Here is a 27,794-nt window from a genome sequence, read left to right as displayed (position 1 = left end):
ACGCTCACTACAATCCGGTGTATTTATACAGCTTTTTTTTGCAAACATAGTTGCCCTATTAAGCGCCTTTTGTGTGCTTATGAGCTTTCTAAAGTAACACGTACACAAAAAACGGTACACTTAATTCACAAGCAAAAATACCATATGGCTCGGAATATATGCTTCATAAGAGAAAGCGAAGTGTCAGAAATAACACTACAGGCTCAAGGATTAATTGGCATAAACCCCATGAAAGGCAAAGCCATGGACAGGATGCTGAACCGCGGCCAATGGTATTCCCTGCAGCTCCATACTACGGAGCTGCAGGGACTCGATGTGCCGCCATATAGTACTCCATCGCGTGTCATATGTAATAGATATATCCCCTAGAAAAAATTATTCCTAAAAAGTTATACAAGTGGTACATGGGGGTCTTATGCATCTTAATGGGTGCTCTGTACAACACAAAGCTGTTACACACCCATGTGCATGAGGCCTTAGAGTGCATTCACACAGTGTTTCTGAAGAATTTGTCACACATTTCACACATTTGTCCTTTGTACGTTATTTAACAATTTGCATATAGAGTAAACCTACAAAAAAATTAACTTTGTAAACATATTGCATTACTTATCTTGTATGTAGCATTAGTCATATCCATTATAAGGCTGGGTTCACACAGAGTTTTTTGACGTGGAAAACGCGTCAGAAAACACGCCAAAAAACAACCGAAAATGCCTCCCATTGATTTCAATGGGAGGCGGAGGCGTTTATTTCCCACGAGCGGAAAAACAGGCTCGCGGGAGAAAGAAGGGACATCTTCTATCTTCGGGCGTTTACGCCTCTGACCTCCCATTGACATCAATGGGAGGCAGAGAAAACGTATTTTGCGGCGTTTTATGCTGCGAATATCGGCGTGCAAGCAGAGGAAAATCTGCCTCAAAGTTCTAAACGGAATTTTGAGGCAGATTTTCCTCCTGCAAAAAACTCAGTGTGAACCCAGCCTAATATAGCACAGAGCAGAATTTACAATTCTGATGGCTGTTTTTGGAAACCGTCAAGAAGCTTGTTGACAGATACACTTCATACAGCTTAGCGGACAGCAAGTTTTAGAATTAGATTATTATACAGTACAAAAGCATCACTGTGGCCAGCATAAATGTGAGTGTTCCTAGGTGGACATGCTGTAAGGGAGAAATATCAGCGGAAGTGGCAAAAAAAAACACGTTACAGTAAGTGAGCTTGCCAAAACATCTTACAGAGTTTGAAATGGTGGATTTCTTTTTTTAATTTCAGGTCATCCGCATGTCCAACAACAACGTTTTTGAAAGAACACAGCTTTCTCAACGTACTCACAGATTTTGGAGTATGCCACCAGTAAAGGAAGCAAAACAAATGAAAAAGAAAATAATCCAATGCATTTATTTGCATGACATCCTTCGGCTGAGTTCACACTGAGTTTTTTGCAGGCAGAAAATTCTGCCTCAAAATTCAGTTTGGAATTTTGAGGCAGATTTTGATCTGCCTGCACGCCGTTTACCGCATTTTTCGCTCGCGCCCATTAAGCGCCACGGGCAAAAACACCGCAAAATACGCTTTCTCTGCCTCCCATTGAGGTCAATAAGAGGTCAGAGGCGTAAAAGCCTGAAGATCGGGCATGTCGCTTCTTTTTCCCGTGAGCGCTTGCCGCGGGAGGGAAAAAAAACACATCCGCCTCCCATTGAAATCAATGGGAGGCATTTTCGGTGCGTTTTCCGACATCGAATGTTTAAAAATGGAAAAATCTACAGCTTCCAACACAAAGCTGCATGTTCCTATACGTGGGTACACCAGAGATCAGGTGGCTTTTAGTTTCCAAGTAAGGGTATGTTCACACGCTTATCAAAAAACGTCAGAAAATACGGAGCTGTTTTTTAGCAGTTTTTTTTAAGCAAACTCGCATTTTTCACGGCTGTATTTGGAGCTGTTTTTCTATAGAGTCAATGAATGACATGCAGTTTTTTTTCGTGGGCGCTCTTTTTACACGGCCGTTTTTAAAAACGGCCACGTAAAAAAACGGCCCGTCGGAAAAGAACACCATATTTCCCATTGAAATCAATGGGCAGATGTTTGGAGGCGTTCTGCCTCCGATTTTTCGGCTGTTTACAGCCCGAAAATAAGCAGTGTGAACATACCCTTACACCTACTTTTTCCTTTAGCTCTGCTGGTGCGTTGTTCCCTAGGAATTCTAGGATAAGAAAGATAGTAAAGACATTAACTGGTTGCCGACACAGAATGAGAATACTCGTCCTGAGCCGTGGGTACTTTGCGCATTAGGACGAGCATTCTCGTCCTGTGTGACAGCCAGTGTTCGCGCGCCAAGATGAGCGGGGTAACTGATTTAATACACAGCTGCAGCCCCTGCCGTTAACCCTTTCAAAGTAAATAAGAGGAGGAGGGACTGCCCTTTGATCGAGTCACAGAAAATCCCTGTGACGCGATCAATGGCTATACCTGGTGTGGGCAGACAGCCCAGGGTCCATAAAAGGGCCCCATGGCTGTCTGAACATATTTCCTGTTGTTAGGGCCTACTTACAATGTCCTAACAACTTCCTGCGTACAATCAGTACACGGGCTAATGTACTGCCATATAGATACATGCCAGTACATTAAAGTTCAAATATCAAAATGAAAAATCCCCTTATGGGATTAAAAAACAAGTTAAATCAATAAAAAAATAAAAAAAAGTTTTGTTAAATAAAAATAAAAAAATTGTAAAAAAAGAATTACGGTACACAGAAATACACATTTTTTTTTTACAATAAATAAACTTTTCAAAATATAAGTCCCAAAACATGAAATATACGCATATTTGGTAACGCCATGTCCGTAACAACCTGTACAATAAATGTATAACGTTATTTATGATGATCGGTCTATGGTGTAAAAAAAAATAAAGAAAACTGCAACGGAACTTTTTTTTCTCAGTTTTTGACAAAATAAAAATGTATAGAAATTAAACGATAATGTAAATGTACCAAAAAAATGTTACCTACATAAAGCACAACTCGTCCCGCAAAAAACAAAGTCTCATACAGCTACGTCGGACAAAAATGTAAAAAAAGTTAGAAGCGCCAGGATGCAAAGATGGAAATATAAAGAAAATTGTTCGGTCCTCAAGGCCAAAATTGTCCGTGTCCTTAACCGGTTAATTAAGCACAAAATTCTCTTGTATATATAGCTTTGAAACGTATTTTCCCATTTAGTATTGAAAAATCTAGGCATATTAAAGAAAACAATTTTAAAGGGATACTAAACGTAAAAGTCTTACCAAGGTTTAAAAGGGCGTTGAAAGCAACCAAATGTCTGCATTAGATCTCATGCACATGGTTGTACTACGGCTCCATTTTGTAATAGGGCACCCATAGAGGTGGACTGGGCCTTACTGTACACCAAGATTTTTATATGGAGGCATACAAAGTTTTTCTCTTATTCTATTTGAATAAAAAAAATAGATTGTGACAGCTCCAACACATTGCAGATTACAGAGCTAGGCTAGGCCTGGGAATAGCTATAGGGGACTCCGAGGTAGCAGTCACACCTCAGGCCTCTGCCACATACGAAGACACCAGTATCAGAAATTACACATGGTAGCTGCTAGGCCCTGATACAGACTTTGCATGGGGCCCAGGGACACAGGCTGTACAAATCAGGTATTTATAGGATCAGTGGAGGCAATGAAGGCAAAACACACAAAGGGTGTATTCACACGCTGCGGTCATATCGCGATATGACAGCAACGTGCAAATACACCCTAACATGACTGCTGATCATCCAGATAATAACGGAGTACTTTGGACATTACTTGCTGCACACATATTTTGGGTATCAAATGCACAACCTCAGCATGTGCCCCCCATTAGTGTGGTACTTAGAACAGGTAGGCAAAAATGTACTGGCAAAGAAGGCCCCATTAAGTAATTAAACAACAAAAATGAGACTAAAATCAATGAGTATCGCAGGAAAAGACCGAAAATGGAATCTTAATTGAGAGGCATGTTGTCCAAATCAATACATGGTGAAGAGTTCTCTACAATGCCACCCTCGTATGGGCCGTGCAGATGTAAAATCACAAATATGGGTTAACAAAAAAAAAAAAGCAACAAGATCTGTCCTTTATGTGATGGCTGGGATAGCAGCCTGGGGCTCATAGCTCTGGTCGCACAGAAGGTTTCAGTCTTCTGTTTCAGAGCAATGAAGCACGTATAACTTAATAATTATTCACTGCAATGACTACATTGGCCTGAGGAGAGTAAACAGAATTAGATCTGGTGTAGCTGCAAACAATGAGTTAACGTTCTCTATAAATCAGCAAAGAAAAAACAAAAACACCACCACCACACATATCCATGCATAGATGTACATAGAAACGGACATTCCGCATTTCCATGTAGGCCACTCATGGCTGCACAAGAACTAACATACTGGGCATAGAGACGAACAGGGGCTGAGAGACGATCAGGGGCTGAGAGACGATCAGGGGCTGAGAGACGATCAGGGGCTGAGAGACGATCAGGGGCTGAGAGACGATCAGGGGCTGAGAGACGATCAGGGGCTGAGAGACGATCAGGGGCTGAGAGACGATCAGGGGATATTAATTTAACACCAAGCACATCTATTCTTAGGTCACCAATGCATTACCTTGTACCTGTCAGACTAATGCCCCTCATGGGGTGCACACACTTCTCTGCTGCAGGCTTCGTCGTCATCACTTGTTATTCTTGCCTTTGCTGCCCATCAGGCGTGATGAGAATAACGAACCGTGCATGCCATAAAGGATGTAAGAGCCATGTTCAAAAATAGAGATAGAGAAGGAAGGATGGGGGAAAAAACGGATTTTCATTTCTCCTCTCCTGAAAAGCATAGAGCGAAGTTGCCATGGAGAAAAGAGATGAGGCTGAAGAAGATGCAGGGATATGGCAGAGTTACACAGCAGCCATCAGACATATCCTGTACCGTGATGCAAATGTGGAGCTTGTAGACATAGTGACTAATAGCAGATGGACACAGATGAATGCGGCTTCTTAACCGCTCTGCTGAACAGAAAACATTGCACCAAAGAGGGAGCACCTTCTGCACAGCAATGGCAGGGAAAAATGCAGGACATCGTGTTAGTGCAAACAAAGATGCTCTAGAGCAGGGGTCTCAAACTCGGCCGGGTAAGTGGGCCGCATATAGAAAAAATGGGAAGTTGACGGGCCGCATTACTTTCAAGATTGATACAATACAAAATTATTGTTAATCAATTAGATATTTGAACTACTATAACACTATATTACTAGAATAATAATACATTACTATAATAATACCGCTAGGTTTAAAATTTGAGATATTTCTCCACGTGCTTATTTCAACAATCCAGCTTTCCAGTTTAAGTGTGCAGTCCGGCGGCTCAGTTAGCACACATGTCAAGATTGGGCAGCCCCTTTTTAGATAGTGCCGCAGTGCCCTCTGCGGATGCTGCCGCAGTGCCCTCTGCGGATGCTGCCGCAGTGCCCTCTGTAGATAAGGCCACATGTGCCCTCTGTAGATAAGGCCACAGTGCCCTCTGTAGATAAGGCCACAGTGCCCTCTGTAGATAAGGCCACAGTGCCCTCTGTAGATAAGGCCACAGTGCCCTCTGTAGATAAGGCCACAGTGCCCTCTGTAGATAAGGCCACAGTGCCCTCTGTAGATAAGGCCACAGTGCCCTCTGTAGATAAGGCCACAGTGCCCTCTGTAGATAATGCAACACACCCCTAGATAATGCCAGTGTCCTCTTCAGATACTGTCACACACCCACTTGTAGATGGCTGCCACAGTGCCCTCTGTAGAGGCTGCCCCAGTGCCCTCTGTAGAGGCTGCCCCAGTGCCCTCTGTAGAGGCTGCCCCAGTGCCCTCTGTAGAGGCTGCCCCAGTGCCCTCTGTAGAGGCTGCCCCAGTGCCCTCTGTAGAGGCTGCCCCAGTGCCCTCTGTAGAGGCTGCCCCAGTGCCCTCTGTAGAGGCTGCCCCAGTGCCCTCTGTAGAGGCTGCCCCAGTGATGTCAGGGGCTTGCCCAGAGCTGGAGTCCCAGGCAGAGCGCTAGTAGGCTCTTCCCGGGACTCCAGCTGTGCTCCTGACATCACTGGGACTCCTGCTCTGGGGAAGCCCCTGACATCATTGTCGATGTATGGACAGCGATGTCAGAGGCTTCCCCAGAGTCCCGGAGCAGAGCCGATAATAGCGCTCTGCCCGGGACTCCGCTCTGGGGAAGACCCTGACACACTGTCCATATATGGGCAGCGATGTCAGGGAATTCCACAGAGTCCCGGAGCAGAGCCGACACCAGCGCTCTGCTCGGGACTCCGGCTCTGGAGAAGCCCCAGACATCGCTGTTCATATGTGGACAGCGATGTCAGGGAATTCCACAGAGTCCAGGAGCAGAGCCGACACCAGCGCTCGGCTCCGCTCTGGGCAAGACCCTGACACACTGTCCATATATGGGCAGCGATGTCAGGGAATTCCACAGAGTCCCGGAGCAGAGCCTGTACTACCGCTCTGCCCGGGACTCCGGCTCTGGGGAAGCCCCAGACATCGCTGTTCATATGTGGACAGCGATGTCAGGGAATTCCAGAGTCTCGGAGCAGAGCCGATACTAGCGGCTCTGTGTCCCGCGGGCCGCAGATGACAGCCCCAGGGGCCGCGTGCTTGAGACCCCTGCTCTAGAGTTGGCATGTAAAAAAGCAGATGCTAATAAAAGAACGTTCTCAAAGGGCCCAAAAAAGAAATCAATCACCCAGCACTGCATCTATAGGAGCGCCTTGTTAGGACTGTTCTGTATACATGTAAAAATGTATATATGTATTACATTTAATCCCGGAGTGAAGCATATCTGCTGTAATAATTACACCCTTACCATACGATTCTCCAACATTGAGAATAGCAAGACATTTTAATATTGGGTTATATGCGTGAGACCTCATTATTAACCATTTATCATAGTACCGTAAAACTAACTTGGTTCATTAAGCTTTCACACACACACACACACTATATATATATATATATATATATATATATATATATATATATATATATATATATATACATACCCCGTATTTTTTGGACTATAAGACGCACCTGACTATAAGACGCACCCAGGTTTTAGACAACAGAAAATTTTACTTCTTTCACAAAGAAAAAGCGATTGGTTAAAAAACATTTTTGTTCAGTTTCACCACGTTCTGAAAGCCATAAATTATATTTTTTCCATCGTTTGAGTGGTGTGAGGGCTTATTTTTTGTGCGACAAGCTGTAGTTTTTATTAGCACCATTTTTTTGGCACATACGATTTTTTTATCACTTTTTATTTCATTCTTTTTTGCGCTATGATGACCAAAAGACGATTCTGGGGTTTTAAATTAATTTTGTTTTTTACATCGTTCACTGTGTGAGTCAAATAATGCTATATTGTAATAGTCTCAGACTTTTACGGATGCAGTGATACTATTATTATTTTATTATTCTTACATTGTGCTTGGGGAAAAATGGGAAACCATAATTTTTTTTTTAACTTTTCAAAAAATGTTTATACTCCTGAAATTTTTTTTATTTTTTTATTACACATTTTATTAGTTCCCCTAGGGGACTTGAACCAGCGATTAACCGCATCATTTAACTAGTTAAACGGCCAGAAACAGCGCCATCACTGTTCCTAGCAGTTAGTGCAGCGTGTGAGAAGCGCACTCCTGCAGCGTATGGAGCGGGCTTCAGCGCGTGAGCCCGCTCCATACATCATCCCCTCCCCGCTCGATGATGTGCTGGCAAATCATGGGTCGGGAAGGGGTTAAGTAAGGAGCGGTCAGGAGGCCCGGCACTGCCGAGTCCCCTGACTGCCAACTAGAAGATGCAGGGACTTTTTAGCAAGATATTTATCCCCTAAGCCTGCTGTATACTACTATATATAATATACCCCCTAACACTGCCTTCAGAGTATACTGCCCCATAGAGCTCCCCACACAGTATAATGCCCCATAGCTGCACCCACACATTATAATGCCCCTATAACTGCCTCCACCCAGTAAAATGCCCCCATAGCTGCACCCCACACGGTATAATGCCCCTATAGCTGCCCCCACACAGTCCCAATAAAAATAATAATATACATACTCACCTAACCCCATTCCAATGACAAGTGGAGAAAATCCCTCTGTTCCTCTAGTCTATGCAGCTCGGCGTGATGACGTCACTGCCTCGCGTCCAGCGATACATAGTGAATGGTAGAGCAGGGACCTTTGCATCATGCAAATACAGTTTAAATTGGGATAAAATAAATAAAACCGAAATTCGCAAGATGACATTAATTAATTGCGCTGAATGTCGATTTCGATTAATTGCCCAGCCATAATATATGTATATTTAATTTTTTTAATGTACTATACTAGCTATGAAAAACAAGGTTTCAATAGTGTGACTTCCTACTCTACTGTGATAACCATCCTATGTCAATTACTGATACTGAGCAGGAAGTTCCAGCATGAAAGCCCTGAGACAGGAAAGTCTGTGGTGCATGTCAGAAACTCCTTTTATAATCCCTAAAATACAATGTCCAGTAATCACTTCTATCAAAAGTCTATCACAATAAAGATGTCATAAAATAGTATAATTACCATTAAAAGCCTTTTAAATGGCGTTATTATGAAACAGAAGTAAATACAGACAAATCACACACTTGGAGAACCCTCATGTGTTCAACAAGATCAGTACATATGCCCAGCATATGACTTCAAGAAAACTCAGTAATAATAGTTAGGATAAGTACTATTAAACACCAAGAAGAAAAATATAAAAAAAAAATTATAAAATTATATATATATATATATATATATATATATATATATATATATACATACATACACACACACACACTATTCCTTCTCAGTGAATTAGATCAAAAAGTAAATTTATTTCACTAATTCAATTCAAAAAGTGTCTCTCATATATTATATAGATTCATTACACACAGAGTGATCTATATCCAGCATTTATTTCTTTTAATGTTGATGAATATGGGAACAGTTAATGAAAACCCAAAACTTAGTGTCTCAGAAAATTAGAATATTATATAAAACCAATTTCAAACATTATTTTTAATACTGAAATGTTGGCCTACTGAAAAGTATGTGCAGTATATGCCCTCAATACTTGGTCGGGGCTCCTTTTGCATGATTTACTGCATCAATGCGGCGTGGCATGGAGGCGATCAGCCTGTGGCACTGCTGAGGTGTTATGGAAGCCCTGGTTGCTTTGATAGCGGCCTTCAGCTCGTCTGCATTGTTGGGTCTGGGGTGTCTCATCTTCCTCTTGACAATACCCTATATATTCTCTATGGGGTTTAGGTCAGGCGAGTTTGCTGGCCAATCAAGCACAGTGATACTGTGGTTATTAAACCAGGTATTGGTAATATTGGCAGTGTGGGCAGGTGCCAAGTCCTGCTGGAAAATGAAATCAGCATCTCCATAAAGTTTGCCAGCAGAGGGAAGCATGAAGTGCTCTAAAATATCCTGGTAGACGCTGCGCTGACTCTGGACTTGATATAACAACGTAGACCAACACCAGCAGATGACATGGCTCCCCAAACATCACTGACTGTGGAAACTTCACACTGGACCGCAAGCAACGTGGATTGATGCCTCTCCACTCTTCCTGCAGACTCTGGGACCGAGATTTCCAAATGAAATGCAAAATTTACTTTCTAACTGTTTTTTATTACTTTTCATATGACAAAGTAACAATCAAATACACTGCACATTGAATCAATGTAACGATAACAAGAGGTACACAGTCACCTATACAATGTATGTGTAAGAACATATCAGAATATTAACATGAACTATAACCTCCCCCTCCCCCCTACTCTGTGAATCATTCATATGGATTTAAGACATTCATGAAATATTACTATTCCCAATCCATAGTCAGAGATAGAAACAGGCATTCGGCCCTGAATAAGCTCTTCCAGGTACCAGTTGGTCTGTTCAAATTGTGATCTCAATCTCTGTCGTACATGAAGCGGGAGAGTAGTAATGAGTGGAGACCGTGCTTTGAAAAAACATTCTGTAGGTTTTTCCCTGTCAGTGAGGGCATTCAACCAATCCATCTTAAACAAGATGTTACGTTTTGCCTGGATCAAAGATGGTGGTGGCAGTACTGGGTTTAGCCAATGCTGAAATAGACTTTTTTTTTTTTTTTAACAGCTGCTGCGCTAAAGCATGAAAAAAAGCGTTGTGTTTGTTCAGGTATTCCGTCATCCTCAGACACCCAAATATTAAATAGAGCCCATTATGGATCAAGAGGAAGAGATAAACTAAAAGTAGACTGTAGGTAGTTGTGTACCTCCTCCTACAGATCTCTAATTTTTTGGCAGTCCCATAGATTGTGAAATATATTTGCATTGGGAGAACCACATTTGGCACAATTGTATACTGAACCTGGAGACATCTTAGATGGGATGTAAGGGCTAATGTAAGCTCTATGAAATATGCCATGTCCTGGTAACTACTAACTGGGATCATTTTTTGCAATTTCAATGTGGCATTTAAAACATCTACTACATGAAGATTAGGAAGGTCAGTAGGCCACGTGGCAGGGGCTGTGGTGAGCTTGTCCCACCCTATAGAAGGTCAAATAAATCTCTAAATGGAACTAATAGATTTCAGTTTGGTTCGTGCGATCTTTTTAAAAAAAGATTAATACAAGAATCTAAAAGGTTCAGTCCTAGTTTCGGTAGACTGCATATTGCACGTTTGGCTAAGGGTATGTGCACACACACTAATTACGTCCGTAATTGACGGACGTATTTCGGCCGCAAGTACCGGACCGAACACAGTGCAGGGAGCCGGGCTCCTAGCATCATAGTTATGTACGATGCTAGGAGTCCCTGCCTCTCCGTGGAACTACTGTCCCGTACTGAAAACATGATTACAGAACGGGACAGTTGTCCTGCAGCGAGGCAGGGACTCCTAGCGTCGTACATAACTATGATGCTAGGAGGCCGGCTCCCTGCAGTGTGTTCGGTCCGGGACTTCCGGCAGAAATACGTCCGTCAATTACGGACGTAATTAGTGTGTGTGCACATACCCTTATAGATCCTAACAGAGGACACAACTGACTTATAGTTCTGAGTCTACTGTAATTGTGAGGGGAGCGTTTCCTTCGCCCCTCTCACCAATCACTGACAGCTGCTGTGTATCTGCCTATGTACATGGCAGTCATCGATTGCTGGCCAGAGGGGTAGGGAGACGAGAGCGCCCCTTATGAATACAACAAACTAAATATGAGCCTACTGTACGCTGGCTAGAAGAGGAACACAAATGGCAACATATTTTTTTGCGCCGTTTGGGCTAACAGTGGAGCGGACCGGACCCCATGATATGTTGCCCTTAAACAGGGAAGCATCGTATGCGGACAGATCCCTATCAACAATCCCTATCCCAGTGTACAGCATCTATGCTACACGGTTGTGGCTGTTATGAATTTCCATGCAAAACACGAAGAATGATCTTAGTTCTACATTGTAGATTGTTCCACTGCCCTTTGGGGTCTGACACGTGACTCACTCGACTATTTCTGTAACGCCCATAGAGTTATTTGGAGTGAAGCTCCATACAAACTTCTCACAGTGGTCATGCTGGGGGTGGGGGACAGGGGTCCCCCGTTCTAGCAATCAATGGGGGTCCCAGCATTCGAACCCCCACCAATTTAACAAAATTATCACCTCAAAAATTCCTTTAAACCTATTTTTTTTTCATGTTTGCTAGAATGGCAAATGTAATGCAATATTAAATATTGTACAGAAAATCGATATACATTGTATAAAGACCGGTCAGTTTCTCTCATTTACATAATACCTAGTATCAGTTCCATTGTACCATAGCATCTATTTTATTCTATGGTTATGTATTTGGGCACAGTACCAAATCTCTTATCCTGTGTCGAATGGTTACGAAAGATTTTTTACCCCAAAAAAATATTTCTAAATATACAATATATAATTTTTGGGTGGGGGATTTATTTCATGTATATTAATGTACTTGTTGAAAATGTTTAATAAAAACTATTTGATTTAATATATATATACAATAGATAGAAAGTGAAGTAATATGATAATCTTGCTATATTTTGAACACAGTTTTCCTTTACTTCAGATATGAAAAAATTGGCAATACAAGGTTGTCAGCACTATCAAAAAACAATGGTAATATTTCTGTTGATTTGACTACTCAAGCTCCGTTCAGGGAGAGTGATAAATGTTGATCAGGTTATCCTACACATCAATTATAATTTTGAGGGCAGATTGCCTGTGTCTGCCATGTGGGGCATAATTTTACCCCTCACAAATTTTAAATATTTTTTTTTTTTTTACCAATTGATTAGACATTGCTATTATGAAGCTGTGTGTAGAACACATGACTGATCCTTCAATGCTATGTGGAACAAATATATTACATTAGATTGTTGGGTTCACATCAGAAGTGTACATAAACCATTCAGCCATAATATTAAGCCCTAAATGCAGCACGAGTTTTGGGCCTTAATGACCAGGCCATTTTTAGTTATTTTCTACTCGTGCGGGTTAAACGGGTAAAACGTTTGAATTTTTTTATGCGATTAAATAAATTTTTGCTTCGTTGTATTCCTAAAGCCCAGCTGGCCAACCTGCTGCTTAAAGGGTTATTCCCAAGTTGACTCAAATTTATTTTTTTTTAGACATTCTAAGCAGGAAATGAATTTTAAAACATTTGCTGTTAAAAAATGTTAAAAATTCATTTCCTAAGTGCCTTTTTTTTTACACTTGATAACTCAGCAAGTGCTGGTTATCCTTTCTAAAAAGGGGCGTGAGCGGCTCGATGTCAATCAAGCCGCTCCGCTCTGCAGTCTGCGCGCTCCCGATGTTGCTAGATACTGTAGTTCTAGCAACATCGGGAGAATGTTCGTCTCAAGCGGGCATGGTAAGCCTGATTGAGACGAACTTACCGTGAATGTCATCAACCCTACACTACACTCACCCCGTTTCGGCAAGCCACTTTTCCCTCCCCCACCCTGTCACTACATGTAATTTTTTTTATGCGCCGCACCGGTGCTGCATCAGCACCCGGCGAACAACTAAAAATATATTTAAAAAAATAAACTCACCTAAGACGTTCTAACGGCTCTCTGAACGGTCCCGTCACTTGCTATCTTCCTTCTTCTTGGCGCCGCTCGCATTCATAGTAACAATGCGTTGTGGCGCAGATGACGTAATCATATCAGGCACACGTGATTACGTCATCTGCGCCAACCGCTCTGTTATTGTGAATGGGAGCAGTAAAAAGAAAAGTGACAGGACAGTTCAAATCTTCGTGGGAACGTCTTAGGTGAGTTTATTTATGTATGTATGTTGTCATGTATGTATGTTGTCATGTATGTATGTATGTGTATGTTTGCATGTATGTGTATGTTTGCATGTATGTGTATGTTTGCATGTATGTGTATATTTGCATGTATGTATGCATGTATGTGTGTTTGCATGTATGTATGTTTGCATGTATGTATGTTTGCATGTTTGCATGTGTGTATGTTTGCATGTATGTATGTTTGCATGTGTGTATGTTTGCATGTATGTATGTTTGCATGTATGTATGTTTGCATGTTTGCATGTGTGTATGTTTGCATGTATGTATGTTTGCATGTGTGTATGTTTGCATGTATGTATGTTTGCATGTTTGCATGTGTGTATGTTTGCATGTATGTATGTTTGCATGTGTGTATGTTTGCATGTATGTATGTTTGCATGTATGTATGTTTGCATGTATGTATGTTTGCATGTATGTATGTTTGCATGTATGTATGTATGTATGTATGTTTGCATGTATGTATGTTGGCATGTATGTCATTCACATTTAATGGACTGCTGCATTTGAAAAACTCTAAACATAAAACCTAAATGCACCGTTACTATACTTTTTCTTAAATAAATCTTTATAGGACTGCTTCCATGGAAAAACCAACATCGTACATACAAAGAAAATCTCCATTTTCTTACACTATTTTCTATGCTGCAATATTTCTTCATTAACCCTTTTATGACCAAGGGTCATTGATGTCCAGGTCAAATTTTCAATTTCTGATAGGCACTTCTTTAAATGATATCTTTTTTTTTTTTTACAAGATTTATGTGGCTTTCATTGTCTAGGATAGTTTAATTATTTCCATGTTTTTAATTGTTATTATGAGCAGACAAATCACAAAAAATGTGAAAAAAAACATTTTTTTGTAATTTTTTTATATACATTTCTCTAAAATCATATATGTCTCCTAAAGGGCTAAATGTTAGGTACCCATATGGTCCACATATTTAAAATGCTTCCTGGTTTATTCTCTCTGGACACCCTATGGATTTTACGGTTAACGTACTCGCTTGATGGTATATTTAGGTTTATAGATTTATTACTTTGAGGTCTAATATGGACCCCCTTCTACATGTATTTTTATCCAAGTATATTTTAACACTTATGAATATTGTACACTAATTTTTGTATTTTTCTGTTTTTGGACTTTTAGATGTACACTGTTGAAACGATTTATTGGCTACATGAGAGCAACAGAGGCCCATTACACCTAGATTGAGAGAAATTGAATAAATTCTATCTGCTCTTTGGTTTCTGATATATTATGTCTAGGAGGAAAGGAAAACATTCTATAGCAATTACGAGAATATGCATAAAAAAGAGAAAATATTTTTTTCTGTTGTCTATACGCTTTATTGAAATGTGACAAATCAATTTAGACTTACTCAACTGAATAATATGAACATACATATGGTCATGCGCTATATACACACATCCCAAATACTTATGGGTTTGGGCCTCTTTCGTAATGAATTTTGTTAGGGTTTTGTTTTGTCGCAGCCACCTGAAAACACCACAGTGCTGTGTAGATAGTGACGCAATACCACTGCAGATAGTGCTACATTGCCCACTGTACATAGTGCCAGTGCCCACATAGATAGTGCCCACTGTAAATAGTGCCACAGTGCCAACATAGTGCCACAGTTCCCACTGTAGATAGTGCCCACATAGATGTAGCCATCTTTAACTTGACTGATAACTTGCTGCAGCGTGATATCACACAACAAAAGCCATTGAACAGTTATTGAAAAAGTCAAGTTAAGAGATCTAGCCATTGTTTATTTAATGCGTTAAAAGTCAAGGTAAAGACGGCTACATCTGTAGTGCCACACACCGTGCCCATGTAGATAGTGCCAGTGTCCCCTGTAGGTAGTGCCCTTATAATGCCACAGTACCCATGTAAATAGTGCCAAACCACCTGTACACAGCACCCCCTGTAGACAGCACCACACCCCCTGTAGATTGTGCCGCCCCTGTAGATAGCGCCAACCCCCCGTCGATAGCGCCGCCCCCCCTGTAGATAGCGCCGCCCCCCCTGTAGGGAGCTTAGGTAGCACTATCTGCAGGGGATTTTGCGCTATCTACAAGGGTTTGTGTGTGGCGCTATCTACAGTGGGGGGTGTAGTCCGGGGCTCCTAAACCCCGACAGACATGAGTGTGCAGCGCTCCTCACACCGAAGCAGCACTGCACTCATTAAACCCCTTCAAGGCCGTCAACGTTTATACACATGGCAACTGCACAGGCATAAAATGTAAAGAAGTGTTTGTTTAGTACAATGGTCCAGCCATCTTTTATACTTAAGGGGTAGTACACATAAAGCTACATGAGCCGGTCACCAGCTAGTATCTGTGTATGACAGACATGAAGTGCATTAGTGTGCAAGGAGTGTGGGGGATACTGCTGAATGAGGGGGTCATGTCCTCATGACTAATGTAAAAGGGGGGGCCAGGGAAAGGAGTTAGATTAGGGAATGTTATAGGCCTGTCTAAAAAGATGTGTTTTCAGACCACGTTTAAAACTGTAGATGTTGGGAATTAATCTGATTGTCTTGGGTAGCACATTCCAGAGAAATGGTGAAGCACGAGAAACATCTTGGAGACGGTAGTGGGAGGTTCGGATTATGATGGATGTTAATCTGAGGACGTTGGCAGATCGTAGAGCGCGAGTAGGGTGGTAGACAAAGATAAGGGAGGAGATGTAAGGAGGTGCAGCACTGTGGAGAGCTTTGAGGGTGAGAGTAATAAGTTTGAATCTAATTCTGAAGGGTATGGGCAACCAGTGCAGTGACTGGCACAGGGTAGAGGTGTTGGTGTAGTGGTTGGTCAGAAAGACGAGCCCGACTGCTGCATTAAGAATGGATTGGAGAGGGGAAGAGAGTGGAAGACTGATTAGTAATGAGTTACAGTAGTCAAGAAGAGAGGGAATCAGAGCGACAATGAGAGTTTTATCTATTTCCACAGTAAGAAAAGGGCGGATTCTGGAGATGTTTGTGAGTTGAAATTTACAGGAGCGTGACAGTGATTGAATGTGTGAAGTAAAGGAAAGATCGGAGTCAAAAATAACCCTAAGACAACAAGCGTGCTGCCTAGGAGTTATGGTAGTGCCGCACACGGAGTTGGAGACATCAGGTTTAGGGTGGTTAGTAGATGGTGGGAACACAAGGAGCTCAGTTTTAGAAAGGTTCAGTTTCACATAGAGAGAGGACATGATGTTAGAGACAGCGGACAGACAATCACTGGTGTTTTGTATTATAGCAGGGGTGATGTCACGGTGAGAGGTATATAATTGGGCGTCATCAGCATAGAGATGGTACTGGAAGCCAAATCTGTGAATCGTTTGTCCAATAGGGGCTGTGTAGAGAGAAGAGAGAAGCAGACGTAGGACTGATCCCTGAGAAACTCCAACAGAAAGGAGAAGAAGAATACTGTAGTCAGGTGACTAGTGACAGCCGGGGAGAGGGACTGGACGAGGTGTGAGGGGATAGGGTCACTAGGACAGGTGGTAGGACGAGAAGAAGAAAGGAGCCTAGAGACTTCTTCTGTTAATAGGTCAAATGCTGAAAGTGAAGAAGAGGGAGTGCGGGAGGGAAGAGGATCGATGTTACTAGGGGACTGGGAGATAATATCATGCCGGATGTTGTCAATTTTAACTTTAAAATAAGTGGCGAGGTCTTCAGCACTGAGATGTCAATTGAAGCCAGTGGGGAAAAATCATAACATAAGGGAAGCTAGGTACTTGTGACTAAACCCTCATTCAACATCAACCATTATACTCAGCTGGTCAGAGGGACTCATAATTCAATTATGGTTGAAAATTGAAACTGTATAAGGCCTCATTCACATCTGCGTTGGAGGCTCCGTTATCGGCCTCCGTCGCAGATCCGGCTGAGATTAGCATGCTACGCTATTGTCTCCACTAAATTGACGGACACCTCGACGGAAAACCAACGGAACCTATTAAAGTCAAAGGGTTCTGTCGGCCGCCAGCAGTGTCCGTTGTCCAATGAAACCGTTGCCTCCGTTATCCCCTCGTTCTGCTCCTCTGATGGAGCAGAACAATGGAACACAACGACGCAGGTGTGAACTTAAGATCCTTTTACATGGGCCAATTATCATGCAAAGGATCGTTCATAGAAGACTCATTGACGATAATTGCTCTGTGTAAACAGGGCAGCGATCAGCAGATGAACAAGCAAACGCTAAAATATTATGGTTGTCAGCAGCACATCTCCCCGTGTAAACAGGGAGACACGCTGCCGACATGATAAAAATGTATGGGGACGAGCGATCGGAGTAACGGGCGCTCGTCCCCATACATAGCTCCTTGTGACAGGAGCAAACTAGCGCCGATCAACAAGCTGTCTTGTTGATCGGCGCTCATTGCAGTGGCCAAATTTGACCGTCTAAGATGACCTTTAGCCTAACACGCATAACTGTAGAGCCATAACCAGTTAACTTATTAAGCAGCTCATTGCTCAGACTTCCATCTCCTGACTAGTACATTCTGACCAAACACTGGGAGACTTTTTAATGAAAATATGCAGCTTACAACACCCATAAAAGAAAGAGGAGTGGTAACTTGCCTGAAGCTACATGGATTTATTTCTGAAAACAAGTGAAACAACCAGACAAGCAGGATCTTCTGCGATCCTTTGTGACTGGTTAAAAAAACAACAAGCTGTTTAATAAACAACTTTACAAAGTCATAAGTGTATGCACTGTATTTACATGTAAAAGGTCAAGTTCAGACTGGTGTTTCACGTGAATCTACAACCATTAGAAGCATCATTTTCATAGCAGAAAGAGGGTGCTGAATATCTGCCATCTCTTAATGGATTACATGTTTTTGCCTGGGGTTAGTAATGGCCTTGCACTGAGACATTATATGTATGCATTTGCCATCATTTTTTATTGGTAGACAACTACAAAGATCCTATAAAATAATTGGAAAGGACTATGAAGAGGCTTCTCTTCGGTTCCCTTTACCCGATGCTGACCCCCTTTTCTCCAATCTCCTGCACACCTAAGCGGATTACAAGCAGCTCTGATATTCATATTGCAGCAATTACTGTAACTCTTAAGTCCTAAGGGGCAGGCTGGGACAAAAGCAGTGGCACAGATACAGAACACCTCACACACTTACAATTATTTATCTCAAAACACATGGCTTTTTATTTCACTCTTAAGTGCTAAATACATAGCAACTGCTGGGGTGAAACACACGAATATGTTCACTTACAGGAATATTCTGGGTTAGACATACACTTCTCTCATTGTAAAAACAAAATGCCTTTACAAATCATGCAGAATAAAGGATGTTTCACTTTACCTAAAATTGCCACTGCTATTGCCAGCGAACAATGTAACTATATAGTATGTGATAAAAGGCAAACATCTATAAGGGCTTGTCCACACACAGTGGAATTGCTGCAGAAAATTTCTGCAGCAATTCCATTGAAAAACGCAGGCTTTTCGCACCATTTCCTGCATTTTTTGTGGCAGAAAATGATGCGTATTTTGTTGCGTTTTTCATAATGGAAGAAGATGGTGAAATTTCCTCTTAAAAACGTAGAAATTCTGTCCACTTTCGGCAACAGGAATTGACATGCTGTGGGCCAAAAAAAAACGCACCGCAGGTCTATTTCTGTTCGGAATTTTTTCGCAGCATGTGAATGAGATTTGTTAAATCTCATCCACTATGCTGCTACTGTATTCTGCCGCATATTTTCAGTCCGAAATTCCGGCTGGAAAAAATGTAAATTCCGCAGCGTGTGGACGAGCCCTAACAGTTAGCCAAAGCTGCAAACAGAAGATCTTTATCTTGGCGGGGACAATTTGTGGCTCTTGGATATGGAATTGCAGCTGACATGAAGACTGAAGCATTTAAAGAGACATCCTAGTGGGGATGGGCGCAACAACTGTAAAACCGACAAACCAAAAAGAGGAGAGGAGAGACGGAGAGCGAGAAAGTGAAAGAGAGAGAGACGGAGAGCGAGAGGGGAAAGAGAGAGAGAGGGAGCGCGAGAAGGGAAAGAGAGAGGGAGCGCGAGAAGGGAAAGAGAGAGGGAGCGCGAGAAGGGAAAGAGAGACGGAGAGCGAGAAGGGAAAGAGAGACGGAGAGCGAGAAGGGAAAGAGAGACGGAGAGCGAGAAGGGAAAGAGAGACGGAGAGCGAGAAGGGAAAGAGACGGAGAGCGAGAAGGGAAAGAGACGGAGAGCGAGAAGGGAAAGAGACGGAGAGCGAGAAGGGAAAGAGACGGAGAGCGAGAAGGGAAAGAGACGGAGAGCGAGAACGGAAAGAGACGGAGAGCGAGAAGGGAAAGAGACGGAGAGCGAGAAGGGAAAGAGACGGAGAGCGAGAAGGGAAAAAGACGGAGAGCGAGAAGGGAAAGAGACGGAGAGCGAGAAGGGAAAGAGACGGAGAGCGAGAAGGGAAAGAGACGGAGAGCGAGAAGGGAAGCAGACGGAGAGCGAGAAGGGAAAGAGACGGAGAGCGTGAAGGGAAAGAGACGGAGAGCGTGAAGGGAAAGACGGAGAGCCTGAAGGGAAAGAGTCTTTCTATTTGAAAGCCGCGATCAGTGTTGATTTAAGAATTCAAGGGTTTAACTGCGAAGATAAGAGGTTTCTCTGAACTCTGCCGTTAGAGAGGGCCTGCGGCTGTGTATTACAGTTGCTGTGCCCGTGCGATCAGCATGACGAGTATGCTCGCCATGATGCGGCAAAGTCCTGACACTCATGACGAACATACTCAAGTGACCTCAACCAGTTAAAGTATGAGCGTAGTATACGTTTTTAAAACATGTGAGCCTATGGGTGACATATGCCACGGTTTCACATACATCACAGGCATCCGTTAAACGTATACATCAAGGGCTTCCAATAGTTTCTCAAAGTATACGTTAAATTAATACGATAATACTCTATGGGTGGAGGATGCCTGTGACTGATTCCTAAAAGTAGCATTTGCCAACCACAGACTTTAACGGTATCTGTTTAACAGACACATCATGAACTCTCATGACCCCTTTTCAGGACGTATGAGTTAAACGGATACCACTATAGCCTATGGGTGACGGATGCCACAGTTAGACATCCAACACGGCCCACACTTAACTTATACGAGGGGAGCTTTTCCGAAAAAAATTCACCGTGAATGCACGGTCAGATCCAGGTGGGTTCAAATACAAGCAGAAGTCTAAGAAGGCCTATCCGGTCTCTGATAAAGGACGAATTGACGAACATGGGCAGATGAACAGGGTGGGGCAGAGGGGGCTAAGCCTCCCTTAACACCAGCGTGTTTTTTTTTTCTATAATCGTCCATTATAATACTCACCACTCCCCACTCCTCTTCAGCTCTAGAAGCTGCCGCACTAGACCCGGACGCTGTTTAGAGGCACTGGAAGGGTGTTTTGCCTCCCTATTTTCCGCCCCATCCCCTAGATTTACCATGGGATCTGTCCCTACTGATTACTATTCATTTAAAATGAGTGTCAGTCACATTTCTACTAACCTATTAAAAAAGGATCTACTCCACAATCGAGCGGAATTCCATGTGCAGGGTAAAGCAACAAGAAACAAATAGAATATTAAAAAAAGAGTACAGAATGATAAGACTATAAACACCGTGACATTGTGTCATTAAGCATTGTGTCGTCTTTATTAGCAACACACAAGCCGGCTTTATTCACAGAACACTGTAAATGGCAATATCCAGGGACAGAGAGGAAATGAAATCATAAAAAACACATGAAATGTAATCATGTGCAGAACTTGTGGCATGATCTACACTTTGCAAAGAACAAACATCTTTATTATAATATAAAATCACTAAATTACCAGTGACACTGTGGCGGAGCAAAGTATAATGTTACAGGTATCAGCAGACTAACAATCCCATTCACTGCTATGTCTCACCCTAATGGTATGTGCAGTATGCGAAGACCAATTGCTATCCGCTCTTATAATTATACTAAACTTAAAAGGGCCTGGTATTTATGGGCTACTTATACAAGAAAGGAACCCATTTGATTTTAAATGTGGATTCATGCTTTAACTTTTTTACTTGGTTATGGTAGCATTATGCCAATGACAATATATTTTATACACATTTAATACCACATGCTTCTCCTCCTTCAGAACTTGTCATATGTCATTTTCATAACAATGGACCATTTGTTCGTTTGTTCATCTTTTATACTTTTACATATAACAATCTTTTATTACTTAAACTTACGCCGCTCCAATTAGAGGTTGGTTGTTGCAACTTGCTTCTTTTTGAAAGACGAAAAATTATCAATTAAAATGGATTGTTAAAAAAATAATAATTCCAAGCTAAATAAAGGAAATACATATGATTTAATTCCTAAATAAGTGTAACAATATTCATAATCTGGTCAATAAAATATCGTGTCTGTGGGATGCCTTCATGTTAACGGGGGGGGGGGGGGGGGGAAGACGAGCGGCAACTATGGTAACAAACATGTTCCTGATTTAACATATAATAAAAAATAAAATAATAAATTTGGCTCCTAAATTTTTATACATAGGAGCTAAAAAGTGCACAGGTAATTTTTGGTTTTTAGTCTGTAACCCCGCCTAAGATTTTATTAACATTCTAGTATCCACAATAACCTGACTCTTCCTGTAGCTCACTTTTGAGCTTTGCTGTATAGACTGACAGGATGAGCAGAGTCATTTTCTTAGAGGGTGCTCCAGTTAATAACAGCTCTATTGTACTGATGGAGGCCTACATAATGCAGGATAACATTATACACAGCAATAAGGCTCTTTCTGCATCCTCCCTGACACTCTCTGGGGGAAGAGCTGTACTTCATCACTTCCTTTAGACTAACAATCTGCGACAAGGAACTCAAAGTTTGTATCGACAATATTGCCAAAATACCCATAAAACACATTGGGGCATATTTACTATTGGTGCTGCACCAGAATTCTGGCATAAGTTACACCTGTTTGGCACAAATAAATTTCAGGCAAATTTATCAATGAAACGCACCAAAAATAATCAATATCCCTCTATGTAGCATTGTGGATTGTCTGCATCCTCTTGCGAAATGGTAATCCAATCTGCCCTTATATCAATAAATTTGTCTATTTTCCAGTGATTTTAAGGAGATATAATTCCTTTTTCAGCGATTTGTTTGTAATATCACTGTAGGGATTCGCAAGACTATGAGGACCCTTGATGTGGATTGCAAACTTGCATAATTTAGCCAAACTATCAACTAATACTTTTGATACATGCTTATCATGTATATTTTTGCAGGATGCAGCCAGGCCTTGTAATGTTGGGGGAGAATGGAGTGTCAGTACTTAGTGTGGTACAGTTAGGCTGGGTTCACACGACCTATTTTCAGGCGTAAACAAGGCGTATTGTGCTTCGATTTACGCCTGAAAATACGGCTCCAATATGTCGGCAAACATCTGCCCATTCATTTGAATGGGTTTGCCGACGTACTGTGCAGACGACCTGTAATTTACGCGTCGTCGTTTGACAGCTGTCAAACGACGACGCGTAAATTGACAGCCTCGGCAAAGAAGTGCAGGGCACTTCTTTGCAACGTAATTTGAGCCGTTCTTCATTGAAGTCAATGAAGAGCAGCTCAAGATTTACGAGCGTCAAAGACGCCTCGCATAATGCGAGGAGGAGCTTTTACGTCTGAAACGAGGCAGCTGTTTTCTCCTGAAAACAGTCTGTCTTTTCAGACGTAAAAGCCTCTCATCGTGTGCACATACCCTTAGATGTAACAGTGTGACTGGCCCCCTTATATAAGCTTTATCTCTGTGCAATGATAATACTAAGCAGCCAACCCTCTCATAAATGGTAGGTGGATATTCATCAGTATTTTGCACCTGTGCAATCTCCCTCTATGTAGCATTTGTGGCTTGTCTGCATCCTGCTGGGAACTCGAAACCTGCCCTTGTATCAACAATTGCCTTTTTAAAATGATTTAAAGTACAGATTTTAAATGTAAAAAAAAAAAAGAATAGTATAAATATTTCAAAACATTTTTAAATGTTCTTGGATTATTTATTTTATTTACAGCAGAAGATCTCAGCAAAGGGATTTGGGATTATATCTGGTTTTGTCCAGGCAACTGATAATGTGTTACCAGATTTAGGAAATCATTTTAGAGGATAAAAAAAACCACATTTAAAGTCCGGCAGTTTTGAGGAAAGAATCGGTATTTAAACAATTCAGTAATACATTGTAATATTCCTAAAGTAATATTACTTAAACTATGTCAGTTGACATAAGTACACCATAAAACAGTGTTTCTCACATCATAGTACCCCAAGACTATGGTAATACACTGTACTCCATCAATGAAAAACAAAGCAAGAAACATTACTTGTAGCATTTATCAGATAACAAAATTATTAAGAGAAACTTGTGCAATCAGACCTGACACCGTAAAGACTCCGTTCTGATCTAAATTTATTGACGAAATAAAGCGGATTTTGTAACGAAAAATAATAAGACATACATTGGTGTCCAATCACAACTGAGGTTTACATCTCCTTGAAAACCTTGATTAAATCGATAATAATTAAGAAGCACAATTTTAACATAAGCTCATGACTAAAAGACTTTAAATCACAAGACATTGCATTTTTAGTTGCTGGTCTTCATATCTTTTAATTTGATTAAATCATGCACAACGGTTATCCGATAAATGTCAGCAAAAAAGATAATTGTGTTAAGCAAAGCTATATATAAACCTAAATGTTTTAATAAAAGCTCTGAGGTTTATTTAACCAAAAATTCAATAAAATAAACCAAGTAGTCATTTCATACTAAATTTTGTCTACATTTCCCTCCTCTGAGGATTCTATCATCACTCTTAATACAAAGGTTAAGTAAACAACAAAAAGAAAATCTTATATTCGAACTACCAACATTACCATATTTTCTGCAGAGTGCAATGGAACCACATTCTTCTAAGCTGATATTTATGGCCGATAAAAGATTTTTTATATGTCTATATTATTCATCAATCCTATAGCCATACCTTGGACAATTGCTTGAAGTATCTAACTAAACCACCCCCTATTACTTTGAACCAATTGTGTTTATTCAATGAACTGAACCATCCTGAGGTTTTTATTCACTTCTAGCTGTTTATCTATACTTAAAGAAATTTTTTCTAATATATAATGACTACATGATGTGCCCACTACCTGACACATCGCTGAATATGGTACGTCCACCTATTAAATGCATCTTCGTGAATTCATCCTATTCATTATTGAGGACACCAAAAAGTTATTTTTTACTCCTCTCAGACATCTATGGACGGCCCTCAGGTGTTATGCTACTATTTCTCTACTGGCCACATACATAGTTACATAGTTAGTATGTTTGAAAAAAGACACATGTCCATCAAGTTCAATCAAGGGATGGGAAAAGGGAAGGGAACAATTTCTACACATAGGAGTGAATATTGTTTTGTTCTAGGAAATTATCTAACCCTTTTTTAAAGCCATCTACTGTCCCAGCTGTGACGGCTCCTGCGGTGACTATTCCATGGATTCACCTTTCTCACAGTAAAGAAGGCTTGTCGCCTCTGCAGGTTGAACCTTTTTTTCTCCAGACAGAGGGAGTGACCCCTTGTTTTTTGAGGGGGTTTTACATGGAACAGGATTTCACCATATTTTTTGTATGTGCCATTAATATATTTATATAAGTTAATCATGTCCCCCTTAGTCGTCTTTTTTCAAGGCTAAATAGGTTTAGTTCTTTTAATCTTTCCTCATAACTTAGATTCTCCATGCCCCTTATTACCTTTGTCGCTCTTCTTTGTATTTTTTCCAACTCCAGGGCATCCTTTCTATGAACCGGAGCCCAGAACTGGACTGCATATTCTAGATGAGGCCTCACGAATGCTTTGTAAAGTGGTAATATTACATCCCTGTCCCGCGAGTCCATGCCTCTTTTAATACATGACAATATCTTGCTGGCCTTCAGTCTTATTGTCAGTCATCTCATAGCATCTCAGGGGTGATTTAAATACTGTCCAAGTCCATATAGCTATGGTAATCAGTCCAATCAGACACCCAAGGTCGAACTACACCAGTTTACTTGTTGGGGCTGTGAGCCCAACGTTACCTACCGCCAGAGCAGAAGCGGATTGTTAATGTAACCTACAGGGCAGATTCCTGGTTTGTGGGCTGCCCCATACCTCCCGCTTCCAGATTCTATGCCCGCAGTACACTCAACACTTGCCAAGTTGCACGTAGCCAACACTTGCTTATACAATGGCACAGAGTGTACTGCGTGCAGATGGGGAATAGCAGGGGGCTGAGGAACAATGGGTTTAGATGGGCACTCTACTTTGACCAAACTTTTCATAAATCGATTGTATAAGCAATTTAATAAACTTTGTAATATATCTTATTAGAGAAAAATGCATTTCACGACTTATTAGACTCCTTTGCTCCACCGCCCCCCCCCCCCCTCCTAACTGTTCACTCACCTTGAATTTATGGCTTTCTCCATCTCCTCAAGACAAGACAGACTATCAACTCACTGAGGGGTCAGTTTACAGCTGCCCATAGAGGTCTATAGAGAGGGGAGCAGGAGCAGAGTAAGAGAGAATAGAAAGACACAGATGCTTCAGCTGCTCATAGTAAGATTTATATCTCACCCCAGTGATGGGTTTTCAGTTACACTGCTCTTTACGGCTGTATGATGTCCTCCATGCTGCTGCTATACATGTAATAGAGAGACAGGAGAGCAGGATTCTCCTCTTCTATGTATGCAGTGTACATAAGACATGATAGCAATTAGACTCCGCTCACTAGTCCAGAGACAACTTAAAATTAAGATATAGAACCTGCAGAGGGTAAAACTGCTTAAAAATTCAGGATACAAGTAATATAATGGCCAGATAGTGTTATTCCTCATGTACACACATATGAGCGCTTATTCTGAAAGATCATCTCAAAGTGTAGGTACCCTTTAATGTTCTCTGATACATCTGTCTGTGGAACGTCGCTCACGTTCTTGTTCTAGTCGAAAATTGCCAATTGAAAGGGAGCTTGACAGTTTCCTTTGCTGACAGGCATTCATCCAATCAGCAGTTGGGAGAACCAATGGAGTGACATTGGGCCAATACACAATGTGAGGGCGGCCCTGTAAGTTCATACAGGCAAGTTGTAGGGGAAAGTGAGAGAGCCAGGCTGCTACTTACTACTAAAATTAAGAGCAAGGTGAGGGCAATGTCTATTTACATTTAATGTGCTGGTGCAGGTGAGAAGAGGAGTTAATCCTCTCCTCTGTTAACACTGACCAAGTACTACTCATGATATAATATTCAGTATTGGGGAACGGAGCAAAAATTGGAATATGCTGCTGCACATTACATATTATAGTATATATTTAAAAGCCACATGTTGCACGCCCTCTATAAATTATATAGGGTATTAGCATACCGAGCGGTATGCATTTTTAGAATGTGAGTCAATGGCCGGCGTATGCCAATATACCGACATATACCTCCGTCGGAAGCATAAAAGAAGTTTGAACAGAGTCTATGGCTAAACAGCAGGATATGGAGTTTGTGCACAGAGTGGGGTTCAAAAGTGAGAAGTAAAAAGAAGCGTGCGGTAAACTCTGCAGAGATGATTCGTGGCCAGAAGAAGTTATCATGGGCCCAATGGAGAAGAAAAAGTTAAGCGAACAACTCAGAAGATGTGACCTGTGAGTCACTGAATGTAATCGATATGTACTCGGCCTCTGACTGTGTTGAATCAGTCCTGCATTTACTTGCATAGCCTGCAGTGTGATGATATTAAGTCTCAACATGGTGGTAATATTGATCTGTGTATAGGTTGTTTTTTTTGTCAGTTACTGTAGTATTGTTTAGTCACTATGTTGTGGGAATATTTGTCTATAGTTTATTATTTACTTGACAATAGCGATGATGAGCCGTATCAACACATGACCGCTACAGCCAGCCACATGCCCTCAGCGATGATGCCAGTATGTACAGCACGTGACTGCTGAGGCCAGTGATTTGGCTGTTTGCTCTGCCTACTGTTCTATTGCATTGGCCCCATCTACCACTGCATGGACTCGCTTAACTGTGGATTAGCCCCTCCTACTGTAAAGGCTCAGTCTACCATTGTATTTTTGCTTGGGCTCCACCTGCTACTTTCTGGCTATGGCTAATGGTTTGCTGACCCAGCCTACCTGTGTTGGCCCCACCTATTGCCAATTTGGCCTCATCTACAACATGAAGTAGGTCAGGGCGATTATGATCTAAATCAAAATAATGATTAATTGAACATGTGTAATGGTGGGGGTAGGGAAACAGACAAGTGAGCCCTAATCTACCCGCCACTCAGTCCC

The 27,794-nt window shown here is 41.6% G+C and overlaps 1 protein-coding gene across 10 annotated transcripts in view; it reads right to left on the bottom strand.

The window, feature by feature from the left end:
• Nucleotides 1–27,794, bottom strand: part of PITPNM2 (phosphatidylinositol transfer protein membrane associated 2) — a 352,986-nt gene that overhangs the window by 224,297 nt on the left and 100,895 nt on the right. The window contains exon 1 of one of the 10 annotated variants that reach the window (XM_075834052.1): nucleotides 13,171–13,237. The exons of 8 other annotated variants lie outside the window; for them this stretch is intronic. The gene's annotated coding sequence lies outside the window, so the exon portion shown is untranslated. Of the gene's footprint in view, nucleotides 1–4,659; nucleotides 4,969–13,170; nucleotides 13,238–27,794 lie in introns of those variants that run through there. One more of the 10 variants, XM_075834059.1, reaches the window with a different exon arrangement.

The sequence above is a fragment of the Rhinoderma darwinii genome, chromosome 1 (assembly GCF_050947455.1).
Source record: "Rhinoderma darwinii isolate aRhiDar2 chromosome 1, aRhiDar2.hap1, whole genome shotgun sequence".
Lineage (NCBI taxonomy): Eukaryota > Metazoa > Chordata > Amphibia > Anura > Rhinodermatidae > Rhinoderma > Rhinoderma darwinii.
The sequence above is the reverse complement of the archived record's forward strand: the minus strand, read 5'-3'. Positions and strand labels throughout refer to the sequence as shown.